Source organism: Scyliorhinus torazame, chromosome 4, assembly GCF_047496885.1.
Source record: "Scyliorhinus torazame isolate Kashiwa2021f chromosome 4, sScyTor2.1, whole genome shotgun sequence".
In the NCBI taxonomy this organism is placed as follows: Eukaryota; Metazoa; Chordata; class Chondrichthyes; order Carcharhiniformes; family Scyliorhinidae; genus Scyliorhinus; species Scyliorhinus torazame.
This window is the reverse complement of record NC_092710.1, coordinates 224,955,513-224,974,173: the sequence shown is the minus strand read 5'-3', so window position 1 is coordinate 224,974,173 and position 18,661 is coordinate 224,955,513. Positions and strand designations below refer to the sequence as shown.

At 51.2% G+C, this 18,661-nt stretch overlaps 1 long non-coding RNA gene across 6 annotated transcripts in view; it reads right to left on the bottom strand.

The window, feature by feature from the left end:
• LOC140410789 (uncharacterized) overlaps positions 1–18,661 on the bottom strand; it is an 84,090-nt gene that overhangs the window by 32,292 nt on the left and 33,137 nt on the right. For 2 of the 6 annotated variants that reach the window (XR_011940739.1, XR_011940743.1), the window contains exon 3: positions 9,634–9,735. The exons of the other annotated variants lie outside the window; for them this stretch is intronic. This is a non-coding gene — a long non-coding RNA (uncharacterized lncRNA). The remainder of the gene's footprint in view (positions 1–9,633; positions 9,736–18,661) is intronic. 6 annotated transcript variants of the gene reach the window in all.

Sequence of the window (18,661 nt, the reverse complement as noted above, 5' to 3'; positions counted from 1 at the left end):
GAATTTCCACAGTCTGTGTTGGCCTTTAAATTACTTGACTGTGCTAGAGTGAGCAACATGGATAGGCTCCTGGTTTTGACAGGAGTTCAGTTTTCTGATAAGGATACCTTATTCGAACAGGTGACAAAAGCTTTACAAAAGTTTCTGGGGAAACATTCGATTCCGATAGCTCTGATGGCCCAAATAGGTCAGCCTGCAATAAGGCAGAATATGGAAGATACACTAGTAACAGGATGGCAAAATTGTATGGCTACGAACAGGGCTCAAGACTATAGACGGAGACCGAGACAAGGTAATTATGAAGACAGAAACCCAGTTAGAACCTACAATAGGAAGATGAACCCCAGAAATGCACGGGGCATGATAAATCGATGTTTTCGATGTGACTCTCAATACCATTATGCTTTCAACTGTCCAACTCGTTATGATAGAGTGTTTGAAGCGACACAAGACACGGAAGAGTCAGAAGAGGAAAAATATAGTGACCAGAAAGAAGGCATTGTCCTATTGACAAACAGTTTTACGCCGGTAATGAGGGTGTTGGTTGCAGAATCCTTCAACTGTGCTGTATTGGACAGTGGCTGCACATATACTGTGTGTGGAATTGACTGGTTAAAATGTTACCTGGACTCTTTGAATGCTGAAAATCGTAACAAGGTTAAGGAATTTGAAAGTTCCACAAGTTTCAGGTTTGGAGATGAGAATACTCTGAAGTCACTGAAAAGAGTGGTGATCCCTTGCAATATTGCCGGAGTGAATCATTTCATTAGCACGGATGTTGTATCAAGTGAGATACCTTTGCTTCTGAGCAGACCGTCGATGAAGAAAGCACCCATGAAACTGTATATGGAACAGGATAAGGCAACAGTTTTTGGAAAGACGGTGGACTTACAATTTACACAGTCGGGACACTATTGTACTCCATTCCTGACAAATAATTTTTCAAGTGGAGTGGTTAAGGATGTGTTAATGGCAGTTGAAAATGGGACTTTAGCTGATAAAAAGCTTGTGGTATTAAAATTGCATAGACATTTTGCACATCCGTCTCCTCGGAGGCTGAAAAATTTATTAAAGGATGCAGGGGTAAGGGATGACGACTATACTAAACTGATAGAACAGGTTAGTGACCGCTGTGAAGTTTGTGGGAAGTACAGAAGGACACCAGCACGACCGATAGTAACCCTACCTTTGGCCAGGGATTTTAAAGACATTGTGGCCATAGACCTGAAGATCTGGGATAAAGCAAATAATATATTTATTTTGCATTTTGTAGATTTAGCAACCAGATTTAGACAATCAACGATTGTACGAAGTAAAGAAAAGAGAGTAATTCAGGATCAAATCGTGGAAAAATGGGTAGGGACAAGAATGGGTCCACTGGCAAAATTCCTTACGGACAATGGGCTAATGGTGAGTTTAGTGATATGTGTGAAAATATGAATATCAGAGTTATGAATACGGCTGCAGAAAGCCCATTTAGTAATGATGTCTGTGAAAGAAATCATGCTTCGGAAAATTTTGGCAGATCGACCAAATTGCAGGCTAAATTCAGCTTTAGCATGGGCAATACATGCAAAGAATTCATTGCAGATGGTTGGGGGCCATAGTCCTTATCAATTAGTGTTTGGTAGAAATCCTAAAATTCCGTCCATTTTGGATGACCAGCCTCCAGCTTGGGAGGGGACTACAATTAGCTCTGGTTTTGCTGAACATTTAAATGCATTACATAGCAGGAGAAATGCTTTTTTGGAAGCAGGAGTCTCTGAAAGAATTCGCAGAGCTTTAAGACATAATGTACGACCATCAGATGCCGTTTTTCAGCAAGGAGGCATGGTATACTATAAGAGAGACAATTCTAATGAATGGAAAGGCCCAGGGAAGATAATAGGCATAGATGGCAAAACAATTAATTTGCAACATGGTAATCAAACTGTTAGGGTCCATTCATCAAGGATAATGGGTACAGATTACAAATTTTCCAATTTAGACAGAGCAGACAGACATGACGAGGAACCAGAGTCATCTGGTACACATGTGTTACAGAACTATGAGGACCAATTAACTGATATAGACAGGGTTTCTGTGGAGGAACACAACACTTCTGGTGTTTTTCCGAAAGGGCAACTGCCAAAAGTTGGTACAAAAGTGACATACTTGCCTGAAGGGTCTAGTCAATGGAAGGATGCAACTGTTATTAGTAGAGCAGGGAAGGCCACTGGAAAGTATAAACATTGGTTGAATGTACAGCATTCAGGGGAAGGAGTCAAGACAATGGATTGGGAAAACGAAGTTCATGGAGGGCACAGAAACGCAGTGCCAGTTCAGATTGTACATCGGATAGTGAACAGGTCCACAGGAAAAGGTCGAGAACTATTGAAAGGACATCCCACAGCATAAGGGAAAGATCAAGCAGTAGCAGTACAGAACGAGATACCAGGCGGGAGAGGGGACGTAGTTTGTCAAGATCTCGGAACATGAGTAAGACTACGAATACTAATAGGAGTAGAAGCCCACATGCATGTGAGATTTTGGTGGCTTCAAATAAATTAGATGAAAAAGTTATCAAAAAAGCTAAACAGCAAGAATTGCATAGTTGAAGTGAATTTGGGATATACATGGAAGTACCGGATAGAGGACAAAGAGCTCTATCCCACAGATGGATTTGCACGGAAAAGGTTCTTCCGGATGGAACTTATAAGGCAAAGGCCAGGCCTGTGGCAAGGGGATTTGAAGAAAACTTAGAAGATCAAGATTTAAGGGTGGATTCACCTACAGCAGGGAAGGTTATTTTAAAGATCTTCTTGGCTCTATTAGCCACAAAGGCATGGGAATGCAAATCTATAGATATAAAAGCTGCCTTTTTGCAGGGGCATCAGCTCCAGAGAGACTTTTTTCTCCGTCCTCCTAAAGAAGCAACTAACACAGAAGGGGTACTCTGGAAGTTGAACAAATGTGTATATGGATTAAATGATGCATCTAGAGTCTGGTATTTTTCGGTAAGGTCAGTTTTGTTAAAGTTAGGCTGCTGCCAGTTGAAAGCAGATCATGCAATGTTTTACTGGCACTATAAAGGAAATCTTTCTGGCATTTTTATGATGCATGTCGATGATTTTTTGTGGGGTGGGACTAGTGATTTTGAAGCTATTGTAATCTCTGGTTTGAGGAAAGAATTCAGGGTTGGAAGTCAGGCTTCCGGTGCAATTAAATATATTGGACTGGAAATTGGACAGACTAAGTTAGGGGCAACTTTACGTCAGCAATCTTATTTGGAAAGCATCAGCCCAATAGCAATTAGTCGTGGCCGAGTTTCACAAAAAGACGCAATGGTTTCAGAGATAGAAAAAGAGCAACTTTGAAGTTTAATTGGGCAACTGAACTGGTTAGGTAGACAGACTAGACCGGACCTGAGTTTTGATGTCTTAGAGTTGAGTACAAAAATGAATAATCCCAAAGTGGAAGACATAATAAGAGCAAATAAAGCGTTGGCCAAACTAAAAATGCAGGAGTGTGTTTTGAAGTTCCCGGTTTTAGGTGACCTTAAGCACTTGAAACTCATAGTTTATAGTGATGCGTCCTACGCAAATTTATGTGATGAGGTTTCAAGCGCAGGAGGTTTTATAATTTTCCTTTTGGGGAACAATGGTAAATGTTGCCCGCTTGTGTGGGAAACAAAGAAAATAAGGAGAGCGGTAAAAAGCACTTTGGCTACTGAGACATTAAGCCTTGTAGAGGCGGTGGATATGGCCTTTTATATAAGTATGATATTGACAGAAATTTGGGGATTAAGGGATGTGGGTAATATACCTATTGACTGTCACATTGACAATAAATCCCTGTGGAAAAAATATGCACTCTACAAAAAGTGTCAATGAAAAGAGATTACAGATAGACATTGCAAGTTTGAAGCAGATGTTGGTCACCTAATTTTTTTTTCTCCAAGGAAGGGGAGACTGTTAAGTAATGGGTTAAGAGTCATTGCAATTAGTTTTCTCATTTATGTTAAGTATCCATTAATTGACACTGATATGTAAAGGGGCTTCAGGTGGCCTCTGGCAGGTGGTGTTTTGTTCAGAGTTTTGTGCAGAGGCTGTGGAAGTGAAATAAATGGTGTTTGGTGAAAAGGAACAAGAACTTTAGGCTCTTCATATCACAGCAACTAAAACGACTAACACCTATTACCTCCACGAGGTGGTCGTTATTGCATTACCTATTCCATGTACAATTTATAGTTTGTACAGACTGTAATTTGCCCATTAATTCATGTTGGTTCATATTCGTATTAAAGTAGTCACAAAAAGTAAAATCATGTTGGTAATTTTTTCATTTCGGTGACTTTTGTTAATTTGGGTTATTGGGATCAAAAGACCTGTGCACAGTCGAGTTTCAATTCAATTCCATTTAAAAAGTATGTGTGTGGTCTGTGATGAATGTAGCAATTTCTGATGTATAATGGGCTGGATTCTCCACAGCCCTGCGCTGAAATCGACCTTTACGCCCGAATCGGGCCCGGCACCGCTCCCGTGATTCTCTGGTCCCCGGAGAATCGCTTGCCCGTGAACCACGCCGCGGGGGCATGATTGGCTGGGGGGGGGGCCAATGCCAGAGGCCCTCCCAGTGATACTCCGATCCCAACCGGCCAATTTCCCGACGGCGTGGTTCTAACCACGTCTGGCCAGTCGGGACTCATGTGCGGTGGCTGCGGACTCAGTCCACGGCCGCCCTGGTGGGGGGCGGGGGATCCATCACTGGGGGGGAGGGGGCCTTATGGGCAGCCGGGGCAGCAATCGGGCGGGTCGGTTGAAGCGGCACTGGACAGATCGGTGGGACCTTGTTTTTTGCTGATGGTCCACAGGCCGAGTCCTCCATGGTGCTCGGCGTGGCCACTGGAGGCCGTCACCATGTGCATGAGCGGACTCGGAATCGGAAGTGCTGGGGCCCATATCCGCAGCCAAAGCTGCGTGAAGCTCCCAGGGTCCCTGCTAGCCCCCTTGCAGGTATGTGAATCGCCCTTTATTTTTGCAGGAAACTGGGGAGTAAAATGCTAGATCCAGCCCATTGTCTTATAGGTATTTCGTGCAGTGAGGATTAAAAGTCTGGATTAATATGTGACTCCTTTAAACAAAGTGTTGGTTTGAAATGTTGGGAGCCAGGGGTGCAATTAAACCATTGCAAAATGCGTGGGCTAATATAATTTTGTTTCGATTAAGGGGATTCCCAGTGGAGTTAACTTGATTTCAGCTTGGCAAGATTATGTCATTACTATGTGGAGCTAAGGCATCCGGTATTTTGCAGAAAGCAGGTCAGTTCTGAGCTGAATGAAGCTGTGTCCAGAAGTCAAACAGCTTGCTCTCACTGTCAATTAGTGAAAAGAAATTAACGGTCTTCAAAGCAATGCAGAATTGTCTGAGAATGAGGGGGTGCTGAAACAAGCTGAGAACCAGCTTCTGGGGCGATATTCTCCGGAAACGGCGCGATGTCCGCCGACTGGCGGCCAAAACGGTGCAAATCAGACATTCATCGCGCCTCCCCAAAGGTGGTGAATGCTCCGCATCTTTGGGGGCCAAGCCCCAACCTTAAGGGGCTAGGCCGGCGCCGGACGAATTTCCGCCCCACCAGCTGGCGCGGAAATGACATCTCCGGGCGGCACATGCGCGGGATCGTCAGCGGCCGCTGACAGCTTCCCGCGCATGCGCAGTGGAGGGAGTCCCTACTGCCTCCGCCATGGTGGAGACCGTGGCGGAGGCGGAAGGGAAAGAGTGCCCCCACGGCACAGGCCCGCCCGCGGATCGGTGGGCCCCGATCGCGGGCCAGGGCACCGTGGGGGCACCCCCCGGGGCCAGATCGCCCCGCACCGCCCCCAGGACCCTGGAGCCCGCCCGCGCCGCCTTGTCCTGCCGGTAAGGTAGGTGGTTTAATTTACGCCGGCGGGACAGGCATTTTAGCGGCGGGACTTCGGCCCATCCGGGTCGGAGAATCGAGCGGGGGGGGGGCCCGCCAACCGGCGCGGCGCGATTCCCGCCCCCACCAAATCTCCCGTGCCGGAGACTTCAGCAACCGGCGGGGGCGGGATTCATGCCAGCCCCCGGTGATTCTCCGACCCGGCGGGGGGTCGGAGAATCTCGCCCCTGAAGTCATACAGTCAGAGTTTCTGCATGTGTCTGACAGGAATCAGGGGCGGGATTCTCCTATACCCAGAGGGGCGGGGGGTCCCGGCGGGATGGAGTGGCGTGAACCACTCCGGCGTAGGGCCGCCCCAAAGGTACGGAAATCTCTGCACCTTTAGGGGCCAAGCCCTCACCTTTAGGGGCGAGGCCTGCGCCGGAGTGGTTGCCGTGCTGCCGGCTGGCATGGAAGGTCTTTGGCACCACGCCAGCTGGGGCCGAAGGGACTCTTCCGGCTGGCGGAGATCCGCGCATGCGTGGGAGCGTCAGCAGCTGCTGATGTCATCCCCGCGCATGCGCGGGAGGGGGGGTCACCTCCGCGTCGGCAATAGCCTCAAAAGAGTGCCACCACGGCACAGGCCCGCCCGCAGATCGGTAGGCTCCGATCGCGGGCCAGGCCACCATGGGGGCACCCCCCGGGACCAGATCGCCTCGCCCGCCCCCAGGACCCCGGGGCCTGCTCGTGCCACCGGGTCACGCTGGTAAGGGAGGTGGTTTAATTCACGCCGTCAGGACCGGCATTACAGCAGCGGGACTTCTGCCCATCGCGGGCCGGAGAATCGCCGGGGGGGGGGCCGGCCGACTGGCGCGGCGCAGTTCCCGTCCCCACCGAATCGCCGGTGCCGGAGAATCCGGCGGCCGGCGGGGCGGGATTCACATCGCCCCCGTCCCGGCGATTCTCCAAGTCCGCCCCAGATCTTTTCTTCAAAGTGGTATCAAGAGATCTCTCTTCCTTAAAGAACATCTCTTTGGAGCAAATTTTCCAATATGCCATTGATTGTTCAAGTGGATTGAGAGCTAAGATTGTATTATTCTTGTTATTTAAGTGGGAATAAAGGTACCTCTATCTTTAGTATCTTTAGTAGTATCATTTAAGGGGTAATTGTAAGTTATTTTCTGGTGTGATGTTAAAGACATTTTAATACTGTGTCAGTAATAAGGGGCCATGCTAATCACTCCTGGAGCAAGATCGCCTTTCTTCACAGTCTTACAAAATTAAAATTAAATATTGGAGTTTCTATCCAGTATCCCAGCAGAAGTTGGGGTCTGCTCTGGGATCGTAAAGGGTCCCAGAATTTAATTTATCGTAAGAGTCCTTCCTGTTTATTCCCTTTGTTCTCATTTATTTTATTTTATATTTTTGGTCTGCGGACCGATAATTGGAATGTGCCTTTAAGCTGAAGAGTGCTTTCCCTGACCATATGTTCCTAGGTTTTGCATTTTGGAGAGGAGAAACCAGACATTTCGAGTGAATCTGAGCAACCAGTTTTGGAGGAAGTCAGTTTGATTGGCTAACAGCTATGGTAGGTTGGTCAGGGACAGTGTTCTGCCAGTAACAGCCAGCGATTGGTTCCTGCCAGGTGTTTTGTTTTCAGAGAGAACCTGCCAGAAGCCTCTAGACTCTTGAAGGAAGTGAGGCTGTGATTTCTTCCGCTCTCTGTTGCTGGTTACCTGCTGCCTCTGTGAGTGACAATCATTATAAGTTGAAGGGAAAGAAAGCACCCAACTGAAGGCCTAAACTTGAGAAAGAAACTGGGCGGGATTCTCCATTGGCTGACACCGAAATCGCGAAAGGCGGTTGCGCAGAGAATAGGTTCTGATGCCAAAATCACGGTTGGTGCCGATTTGACAGACAATCGCAATTTTCCGTGTCCTCAAAAGCAGCGTCAATGCCGTTCGGAACACACATACAGTAAACACCATTTGCTCATCATTATGGAATTCCTTGCCCAGTGAAGCAGTAGAGGCTCCTTCATTAAATGTTTTTAAGATAAAGATAGATAGTTTTTTGAAGAATAAAGGGATTAAGGGTTATGGTGTTCGGGCCGGAAAGTGGAGCTGAGTCCACAAAAGATCAGCCATGATCTCATTGAATAGTGGAGCAGGCTCGAGGGGCCAGATGGCCTACTCCTGCTCCTAGTTCTTATGTTCTTATTAGGGGGCCTGACCCGGTATTCTCAGGGGCCTCCGTGATTCTCCGTCTCCTATGGACCAAGTTTACGATGGCGTGTTTCACTTGTGCTTTTAAACCTGGCTGCCACCCGCCAGCAGCCCACCCAGGACAATGCCCACAATAGCCCCTATGAAGGTGCTGGCAAGGGAAATGCCAACCATCAGTACCCCTGGCAGTGGGACTGCACCAGGGCCAGAGGCCCCCATGGTGCAGGCCCCCGACAGGACCAGGGATGCAGTGATGGGGGAGGAGATGATGGGACAGAGTCCGCAGTGCCAACCGGGACCACCATTTAGCCCATTGGACCTGTTGGGCACGGGGGTAAACACCATGCTAATATGTCAGCCTTTCACCCCAGCAGACAATGGATGTTGGGATTCAACCAGCAATGTTGGCCTTCCTGCTGGTCGCCACAGCCCTGGGAGATGCCCCGTGGCTATACAAGCTGGCATTGCTCAAAGAGGAGGAAGCTGCAGCAATGGAGCATGCAGCAGCGGAGGGTGCCGCAGAGGAACAGGAGGCAGCCACCTAGGATGAGGAACCGGCTGCCCCACAGGCCAAGGAGGAGGAGGTGCCACATGAGGCCTCAGGTGTACCGGCAGTGCCTGTCATTCAAGGACCTGCTGGACTGGGCATGCCGTTGAAGACATTGGCTGAGCAAGCAGATGGTGTGACATATATGCCAGATCATGGTACACTTGGCACTGCAGGGGCATGGGGGAGGACACCCGTACCCGGTGGCTGTCAAGGTGACAGTCACCCTGACCTTTACGCCTTGGGGTCCTTCCTGGCGCTGAGTGGGGACCTGTCGGGTGTAGTAATATGCATCACTGTATATACACAAGGGGTTAATGTAAATACACTACAACTAAGTAACCACTAGAGGGAGCACCAGAGATGTCATGACATGCAGACACGCAACCAATGGATCATTAGAACAGGACACAACCAATGGGTAATCAGGACACCCAGAGGTGGCATCACCACAAGGGGCACTGCACAACCCATATAAAAGGACAGGGCACACAGGCTCTGCCTCTTCCACAGACAGACACCTAGAGAGTAAGACAGGTTGATCAGCAGCAGCATCACACCCCAGCACGTGGCTTCGAGCAAGCTGGTACAGTTAGACTGAGTTACTACAGTTAGATGAGCAGAGAGTCGAACTCATTTGAGAGCTGTGTTAATAGTTCAATAAACATGTTGAACTCATTTCATAGTCTGGAGCATCCTTTCGTAAAGACTACATCAAGGAAGCAGCTTATGTTACACGAAGTAACGTAACACAACATGGTATAGGAGTGACTGTTTAATCTCCCTAGATCAACTCAGCCATGTTAGAGACAACCAGCAACCGAACCCAGGCACGTTGAACAAGATTCAGGCTCCTCATCCACTCAGGTACAATGGCACTCTTAGTGTTAGCTGGCGTTCGTTCAAACAAAAATTGCTACTATACGTGGAAGTATCGGGCCTACATGGCGCGGCCGATGCTTGGAAGATAGCTCTTCTACTCACCATTGCGGGTGAACATGCAATAGAGATCTTCAACTCCTTCAAATACTCCGAAGGGCAGGACAGAACAAAATTCCAGACCATCCTGGACAAATTCGACAGCCACTGTGAGGTAGAGACGAAAGAAATAGGTAAGAATGGCACGAATACTCACCACGAGGCAGAGACAGGGTTGAAGAAGAAGCAGACGGCAGTTTTGATTGGCAGCCATCTTGCGCGTATGCAGCCCGACCAGTCCGCACATGCGCACTTTCCTAGATATCGCAAACCGGCAAAACAGTGTTTTGCGCATGCGCGAGAAGCCGCCCATGCGCAGTTGCGAAAAGTGCACACAGAAAAGGAACCTCAGCATGCGCATGCGCAATTGAGTCCTACACATTACATCATGAGCGTCATGATGTCATAGGCCTCAGACCACGCCCACTGAAAGGGGAAATGTCCGAAAAGAAAAAAGAAACATTTTAAAGCCACAAAACACAATTCTTTCACCTCGAAAGACAGAACAATGCCTGAACTTCTACCAGCCGTTGAAATCAACCTTCACTGCACCCTGGAACAAACAGTTAGCACCACCCAAAGAGGAGAGCACAATAACAAATCCGAAACAAAAAGAATATTCATTGAAGAATACTACTCAGAAGATGATTTCATCATTGGACATAGAGAGCACAATAACAAATCCGAAACACATAGAGATGATTTGTACATTGAAGAATACTACTCAGACATGATGAGTACTTCGGATTTGATGATCATTGCATCAGCAACATGGTTGCAAAGCTCAACACGGCTCTAATCATGGTAGACAAATCCAATACCATAATGCCATGGCAGATCGTCGATACATTGGATGACCTGTCAAGTACCCAAGAAGAAGACGAAGCCCACAGAGAGCGGCCTGACGCCAAAGCAGTGGTCCACGCACCACAAAATGGTCCACGCACCACGAAGAGTCCCCGACTCCACACAGAGAGTGGTCCATGCACCACGAAGAGTCCCCGACTCCACACAGAAAGCGATGAAAGACACCACAGCGAGACCACTGCATGACTCCGTTGAGAGCGCACAGATCGACTCCACAGCGAGACCACTGCATGACTCCACACAGGGAATGATGCAAGACTCCACAGAGAGAGCGATACATGCTCCCACAGAGAGCTCGTTGACAGACTCCACAATGGGAGCAACTCAAGACTCTATAACGCAGTCCATACATGAACAAGACCATGAAGGTCTATCCGCCTTATCTGAGCAACCAGCAGCAGACTATGCAAGTCTATTAAGCCCACATGAGGCCTCACATGTACTGGCAGCACCTGTCATTCGAGGACCTGCTGGACTGGGCATGCCGTTGAAGACACCTGCTGAGCAAGGAGACGGTGCAACATATTTGCCAGATCATGGTACACTTGGCACTGCAGGGACATGGGGGAGGACACCCGTACCCAGTGGCTGTCAAGGTGACAGCTCTGCACAAACCAAAAGTGTTCCACTTGATGAACGTACAGCTGATATGTGACCATCAGCTGCGCATCATGCATGTCTGCACTCGATACCCGGGCAGGGTGCACGACACCTTCATCCTGGCACACAATGATTCCTGATATGTTCAAGAAGCCCTCTGGCTGAGGTGTTGGCTCCTGTGTGACAGTGGTTATCCACTGCGGCCGTGGCTGATGATGCCTATACGGAGGCCACAGACCGACACTGAGACCCGCGACAATGATGCCCATGCAGCAACCAAGAGTGTGATTGAACGGTGCTTCATCCTCCTGAAGATGCAGTTCACATGCCTGGACCGCTTTGGAAGGGCCCTCCACTACGAGACTGAGAGGGTCGCCCGAATCGTGGCGGCCTGCTGCGTCCTCCACAACATCGTGCAGCAGAGGGGTGATGTGCCAGAGGAGGATGAACGCCAAGCCTCGTCCCATGTGGAGGATGCAGGGGAGGGGGAGGATGGGCATGTCATGGAGCACAGGCAGGCACGGGAAGCCGCACAACATGTGAGCCATAGCCAACACGCCCGGGTCGCACTGATCACCTCCAGGTTCAGCAACTAGGGGATGGAGGGTGGGGTCAGACCAGGGGCATGCACACCGCATCTGATGGGGGAGTCTGATGTGCTGCGGTATTCCGGCACCTCCCCTGTGGGAGCCATCAGCACGGGCCCCATCACCTTCTCCTTCCTCGGGCTGTCCCATGGTCCCTGGGCTACTCCATGGGACAGGGGTGCAAAAGCGGGGCCATCCCCTGAGGCTCCCCTGCCACATGGCGCTGCTAGTGCTGGAGGCCTGTTCTGATCGCGACCTGGGTCTGCATGCTAGTGGCCATGGAACACAGGAAGTGGACCATCTCCGTCTGGGAAATGAAATGAAAAATGAAATGAAAATCGCTTATTGTCACAAGTAGGCTTCAAATGAGGTGACTGTGAAAAGCCCCTAGTCGCCACATTGCACCACATCACCCATTGACTGTGTCACCACCTTCTGGGTTTGTGTCACTGTGGTAAACCACTGTTGCACTTGTATTAGGTGATGTACGGTAGGACCTGTACTACAGGTTTGTCGGTATTCCCTGCCTGCTGGCTCCGCCCAGGAGGCGGGGTATAAATATGCGTGTCCTCCAGCCAGCAGCCATTTTGCCAACTGCTGTGGGAGGCCACACATCTGATAGCAATAAAGCCTCAGTTGGATTCAACTATCGTCTTTGTCCAATAGATCGTGCCTCAATTTATTGCTATCAGTTTCTAAGGATGGACCTCTGTATCAAACCGGATCGCCTGCAGCTGGATCCGCACTCAAGCGATGCCAAAAAGGACTTACAGCACTGGCTAGCTTGCTTCGAGGCGTATATCAAAGCGGCACCAACCCCTGTTCCGGAGGCTCAGAAGATTCAGATTTTATATTCCAGGTTGAGCTCCAAAGTCTTCCCGTTAATCCAGGACGCACCGAACTACGCCGAAGCCATGACTCTACTCAAGGACAACTACGCACAGAAAGCGAGCACGCTTTTCGCCAGGCACGCACTCGCCACTCGCTCTCAACTCCCTGGTGAGCCCATAGAAGACTTCTGGCGGGCCCTAATCCCACTAGTCCGGGACTGTGACTGTCAGGCCATTATGGCCACGGAGCATTCAGACCTCCTTATGCGGGAGGCTTTTGTGACTGGAATTAGGTCAGATCTCATACACCAGCGACTCCTAGAAGGGGCCACACGCGACCTCGCAGAAACTAAAACACTAGCGCTCTCCATGATGGTCGCCCTGCACAACGTCAAGTCCTATACCCCCTGCCGCGCGGCCCACCCCTCCTACACTTTGTGGACCCCACAGGCAGCCGCTCCAGCGGGGGCGCTACCCACCCAATACGCCTGCGCTGCATGCCAGCCAGCGAACCCCGGGGGCCCCCGATGCAATTTTTGCGGCCAACAGAAGCATCCCGCCAACGCTGTCCGGCCCGTGCTGCCCTTTGTAAAGCCTGCGGGAAGAAGGGCCACTTCCCCGCGGTGTGCTAGGCCTGCTCAGTAGTCGCTATGGCCCCCACCCCCCTCGGTCACGGACAATGGGCGGCGCCATTCCCCCCCCAGACCACGTGCGGCCAGTTGGCGCCGCCATCTTCCCCTCCGCGCAACATGTGCATTCCATGGGCGCCACCATCTTGTTCCACCCCCGCTACGTGCGTTCCATGGGTGCCGCCATTTTGTAACCCTCAAGATCTTCAGGCGCCGCCATCTTGTTTACCCCTCAGCACAGGGGCACCACCAGCGTTCCAGGACCCGGGCTCACCAGCCACCCTATTACCCGACGACCAACCAAGACTCGCCTCCATGTCAATCGACCAGTCTCGTCCGCATAACCTGACCAACGCATCCACCAGCGTGAAAGTCGACGGACATGTAACCTCATGCCTGCTGGACTCCGGGAGCACTGAAAGCTTCATATACCCGGATACGGTAAGGTGCTGCTCCCTCACGATACACCCCACCAACCAAAAAATCTGCCTGGCCTCCGGATCCCAGTGCGTAGCGATCCGGTGGTACTGTGCGGTCACGCTCACGGTCCAGGGCCTAGAATTCAGCGGCTTCCACCTCTACGTCCTCCCTAACCTCTGCGCTGCACTAATCATCGGCCTGGACTTCCAGTGCAACCTCCAGAGCCTAACTCTGAAATTCGGCGGGCCCTTACAACCCCTTACTGTGTGCGACCTCGCGAACTTACAGGTCGGCCCACCTTCCCTCTTTGCCAATCCAACTCCAGGTTGCAAACCCGTCGCCACCAGGAGCAGACGGTACAGCAAGACAAGACCTTCATCAGGTCCGAAGTCCAGCGGCTGCTTCGGGAAGGCATCATCGAGGCCACCAACAGCCCCTGGAGAGCTCAAGTGGTAGTAGTTAAAACTGGGGAGAAACACCGAATGGTCGTGGACTACAGCCAGACCATCAATCGGTACACGCAGCTCGACGCGTACCCCATCCCACGCATATCTGACATGGTTAACCAGAATGTGCAGTACCGGGTCTTCTCAACGGTAGACCTGAAATCCGCCTACCACCAGCTCCCCATCCGTAAATCGGACCGTCCATACACTGCCTTCGTGGCAGACGGCCACCTATACCACTTCCTTAGGGTCCCCTTCGGTGTCACAAACGAGGTCTCGGTCTTCCAAAGGGAGATGGACCAAATGGTCGACCGGTACGGGTTGCTGGCCACTTTTCCGTACCTAGACAACGTCACCATCTGCGGCCATGATCAGCAGGAACCCGACGCCAACCTTGCTAAATTTCTCCACACCGCTACTCTCCGAAACATCACTTACAACAAGGAGAAGTGTGTGTTCAGCACAGACCGCTTAGCCATCCTCGGCTATGTGGTCCAGAACGGAGTTCTGGGGCCCGATCCCGACCGCATGCGTCCCCTCATGGAGCTCCCCCTCCCCCACTGTCCCAAGGCCCTCAAACGCTGCCTGGGGTTCTTTTTGTACTACGCTCAATGGGTCCAAAACTATGCGGACAAGGCCCGCCCACTCACTGGGCTTGTGGTGTATTTCTTCGGTGAGAACGGGAACGGTGCCGTCACCATTGCTTGTAGGCTAGTACCCCTGCAGGACGCCCTCTCCAATCTCTTCCACGCCGCTCCCTCCACTTCTCACATCCACTTACACACCATTGAAATATTGGATGCCCAGTAATAGTCGCTTAGGCTCGGTAGTGCCAACCCCCCCCTGTCCCTACTACGCTGCAAAAATCCCCTCCTCACTCTCGGGGTCTTCCCGGCCCACACAAAACTCATAATACTCTTCTCGATTCTCTTGAAAAAGGCCTTCGTGACCACTACCGGGAGGCACTGAAACACAAAAAGGAATCTCGGGAGGACCACCATTTTATCCGCCTGCACCCTACCTGCCAGTGTCAGGGACACCATGTCCCATCTCTTAAAGTCCTCCTCCATCTGTTCCACCAACCGCGTTAAATTAAGCCTGTGTAATGTACCCCAATTCTTGGCTATCTGGATCCCCAAGTACCGGAAGTCCCTTGTTACCTTCCTCAACGGTAAATCCTCTATTTCTCTGCTCTGCTCCCCTGGATGCACCACGAACAACTCACTTTTCCCCATGTTCAATTTATACCCTGAAAAATCCCCAAACTCCCCAAGTATCCGCATTATCTCTGGCATCCCCTCCGCCGGGTCCGCCACATACAACAACAAATCATCCGCATACAGAGATACCCGGTGTTCTTCTCCTCCCCTGAGTACTCTCCTCCACTTCCTGGAACCCCTCAATGCTATGGCCAGGGGCTCAATCACCAGTGCAAACAATAACGGGGACAGAGGACATCCCTGCCTCGTCCCTCTATGGAGCCGAAAATAATCTGACCCCCGTCCATTCGTGACCATGCTCGCCATCGGGGCCCTATACAGCAACTGTACCCATCTGATATACCCATCTCCAAAGCCAAATCTCCTCAGCACCTCCCACAAATAATCCCACTCAACTCTATCAAATGCTTTCTCGGCATCCATCGCCACCACTATCTCCCCTTCCCCCTCTGGTGGGGGCATCATCATTACCCCTAGCAGCCTCCGTATATTTGTGTTCAGCTGTCTCCCCTTCACAAACCCAGTTTGGTCCTCATGAACCACCCCCGGGACACAATCCTCTATCCTCGTTGCCATTACCTTGGCCAGAATCTTAGCATCCACATTCAGGAGGGAAATGGGCCTATTGGACCCGCATTGCAGCGGGTCTTTTTCCTTCTTTCGGAGGAGCGATATCGTTGCCTCTGACATAGTCGGGGGCAGCTGCCCCCTTTCCCTAGCCTCATTAAAGGTTCTCATCAGTAGCGGGGCCAGCAAGTCCATACATTTCCTATAGGATTCCACTGGGAATCCGTCTGGTCCCGGGGCCTTCCCCGCCTGCATGCTCCCAATCCCTTTCACTACTTCCTCCGTCTCAATCTGTGCTCCCAGTCCCGCCCTCTCCTGCTCCTCCACCTTAGGAAATTCCAGCTGATCCAGAAAGCACATCATTCTCTCCTTCCCTTCCGGGGGCTGAGCTTCATATAATCTTTCATAAAATGCCTTGAACACTCCATTCACTCTCTCTGCTCCCCGCTCCATCTCTCCCTCCTCATCTCTCACCCCCCCCCCCCCCTATCTCCCTCGCTGCTCCTCTTTTCCTCAGTTGGTGGGCCAGCAACCTGCTCGCCTTCTCCCCATATTCGTACTGTACACCCTGTGCCTTCCTCCATTGTGCCTCTGCATTACCCGTAGTCAACAAGTCAAATTCTACATGTAGCCTTTGCCTTTCCCTGTACAGTCCCTCTTCCGGTGCCTCCGCATATTGTCTGTCCACCCTCAAAAGTTCTTTCAACAACCGCTCCCTTTCCTTACCCTCCTGCTTTCCTTTATGTGCCCTGATAGATATCAGCTCCCCTCTAACCACTGCCTTCAACGCCTCCCAGACCACTCCCACCTGAACCTCCCCATTGTCATTGAGTTCCAAGTACCTTTCAATACACCCCTTCACCCTTAAACACCCCCCCTCATCTGCCAATAATCCCATGTCCATTCTCCAGGGTGGGTGCTGTTCTTTTTCCTTCCCTATCTCCAGGTCCACCCAATGTGGAGCGTGGTCCGAAATAGCTATAGCCGTGTACTCCGTCCCCGTCACCTTCGGGATCAGTGCCCTTCCCAAAACAAAAAAGTCTATCCGTGAATAAACTTTGTGGACATAGGAGAAAAACTAAAACTCCTTACTCCTAGGTCTACTAAATCTCCAGGGGTCTACTCCTCCCATCTGCTCCATAAAGTCCTTGAGCACCCTAGCTGCAGCCGGCCTCCTTCCGGTCCTGGACCTCGATCTGTCCAGCCCTGGGTCCAGCACCGTATTAAAATCTCCACCCATTACCAACTTTCCCGCCTCTAGGTCCGGGATGCGTCCCAACATACGCCTCATAAAATTGGCATCATCCCAGTTCGGGGCATATATGTTCACTAAAACCACCGCCTCCCCTTGCAATCTGCCACTCACCATCACGTATCTGCCCCCACTATCCGCCACTATGGTCTTTGCCTCAAACATTACCCGCTTCCCCACTAATATAGCCACCCCCCTGTTTTTTGCGTCTAGCCCCGAATGAAACACCTGCCCCACCCATCCTTTGCGTAGTCTGACCTGGTCTATCAGTTTCAGATGCGTCTCCTGCAGCATAACCACATCTGCCTTAAGTTTCTTTAGGTGTGCGAGTACCCGTGCCCTCTTAATCGGCCCATTCAGCCCTCTCACATTCCACGTGATCAGCCGGGTTGGGGGGCTCTTTACCCCCCCCCCTGTCGACTAGCCATCTCCTTTTTCAATCCAGCTCCTCACCCGGTTCCCATGTAGCCGTATCTCCCCCCAACGGCAACCTTCCGCCCCGACCACCCCACCCCATACCAGCTCCCCCTTCTCCCCAGCAGCAGCAACCCAGTTAACCCCCCCCCCCACGCTAGATCGATTTCTAGCGTAATTGCACCCCCCATGTTGCTCCCAGAAGCCAGCAAACTCTGGCCGGCCTCGGCTTCCCCCCCGTGACCTCGGCCCCCACTGTGCGAGGCCCCCTCCTTCCTGCTTCCCTGTTCCCGCCATGATTACCATAGCGCGGGAACAAAGCCCGCGTTTCCCATTTGGCCCCACCCCCAATGGCCCGCGCCCCCAGCTCCTCATCCTCCCTCTCCCCCTCCCCCACGACATGGGGAAGAGAGAAAAATTACAGGGTCGTAGGATTAACAACTTGGGAAATCATCTCTTCCCCCTTTCCCCCCCTCCTTCACCCCACGTAATCACCCCACCACTTTGTCCCAAACGTTCTTTTTCTAGCCCGCTTATTCCAGTTTCTCCTCGACAATAAATGTCCACGCCTCTTCTGCCGTTTCAAAGTAGTGGTGTTTCCCTTGATGTGTGACCCACAGTCTTGCCGGCTGCAGCATTCCAAATTTAATCTTCCTTTTGTGCAGCACGGCCTTGGCCCGATTAAAGCTTGCCCTCCTTCTCGCCACCTCCGCACACCAATCTTGATATACGCGGATCACCGCGTTCTCCCACCTACTGCTCCGGGTTTACTTTGCCCATCTGAGGACCATCTCTCTGTCTTTATATCGGAGAAATCTCACCACTATGGCTCGAGGAATTTCTCCAGCCCTCGGTCTTCGCGCCATAACTCGATAAGCTCCCTCCACCTCCAACGGGCACGTCGGGGTCTCCGATCCCATTAACGAGTGAAGCATCGTGCTCACATATGCCCCGACGTCCGCCCCTTCTGCACCTTCGGGAAGACCAAGAATCCTTAAATTCTTCCTCCTCGCATTATTCTCCAGCACCTCCAGCCTTTCCACACACCTTTTGTGTTGTGCCTCGTGCATCTCTGTCTTCACCACCAGGCCCTGTATTTCGTCCTCATTCTCAGCAGCCTTTGCCTTCACGACCCGAAGCTCCTGCTCCTGGGTCTTTTGCTCCTCCTTTAGCCCTTCAATCGCCTGTAATATCGGGGCCAA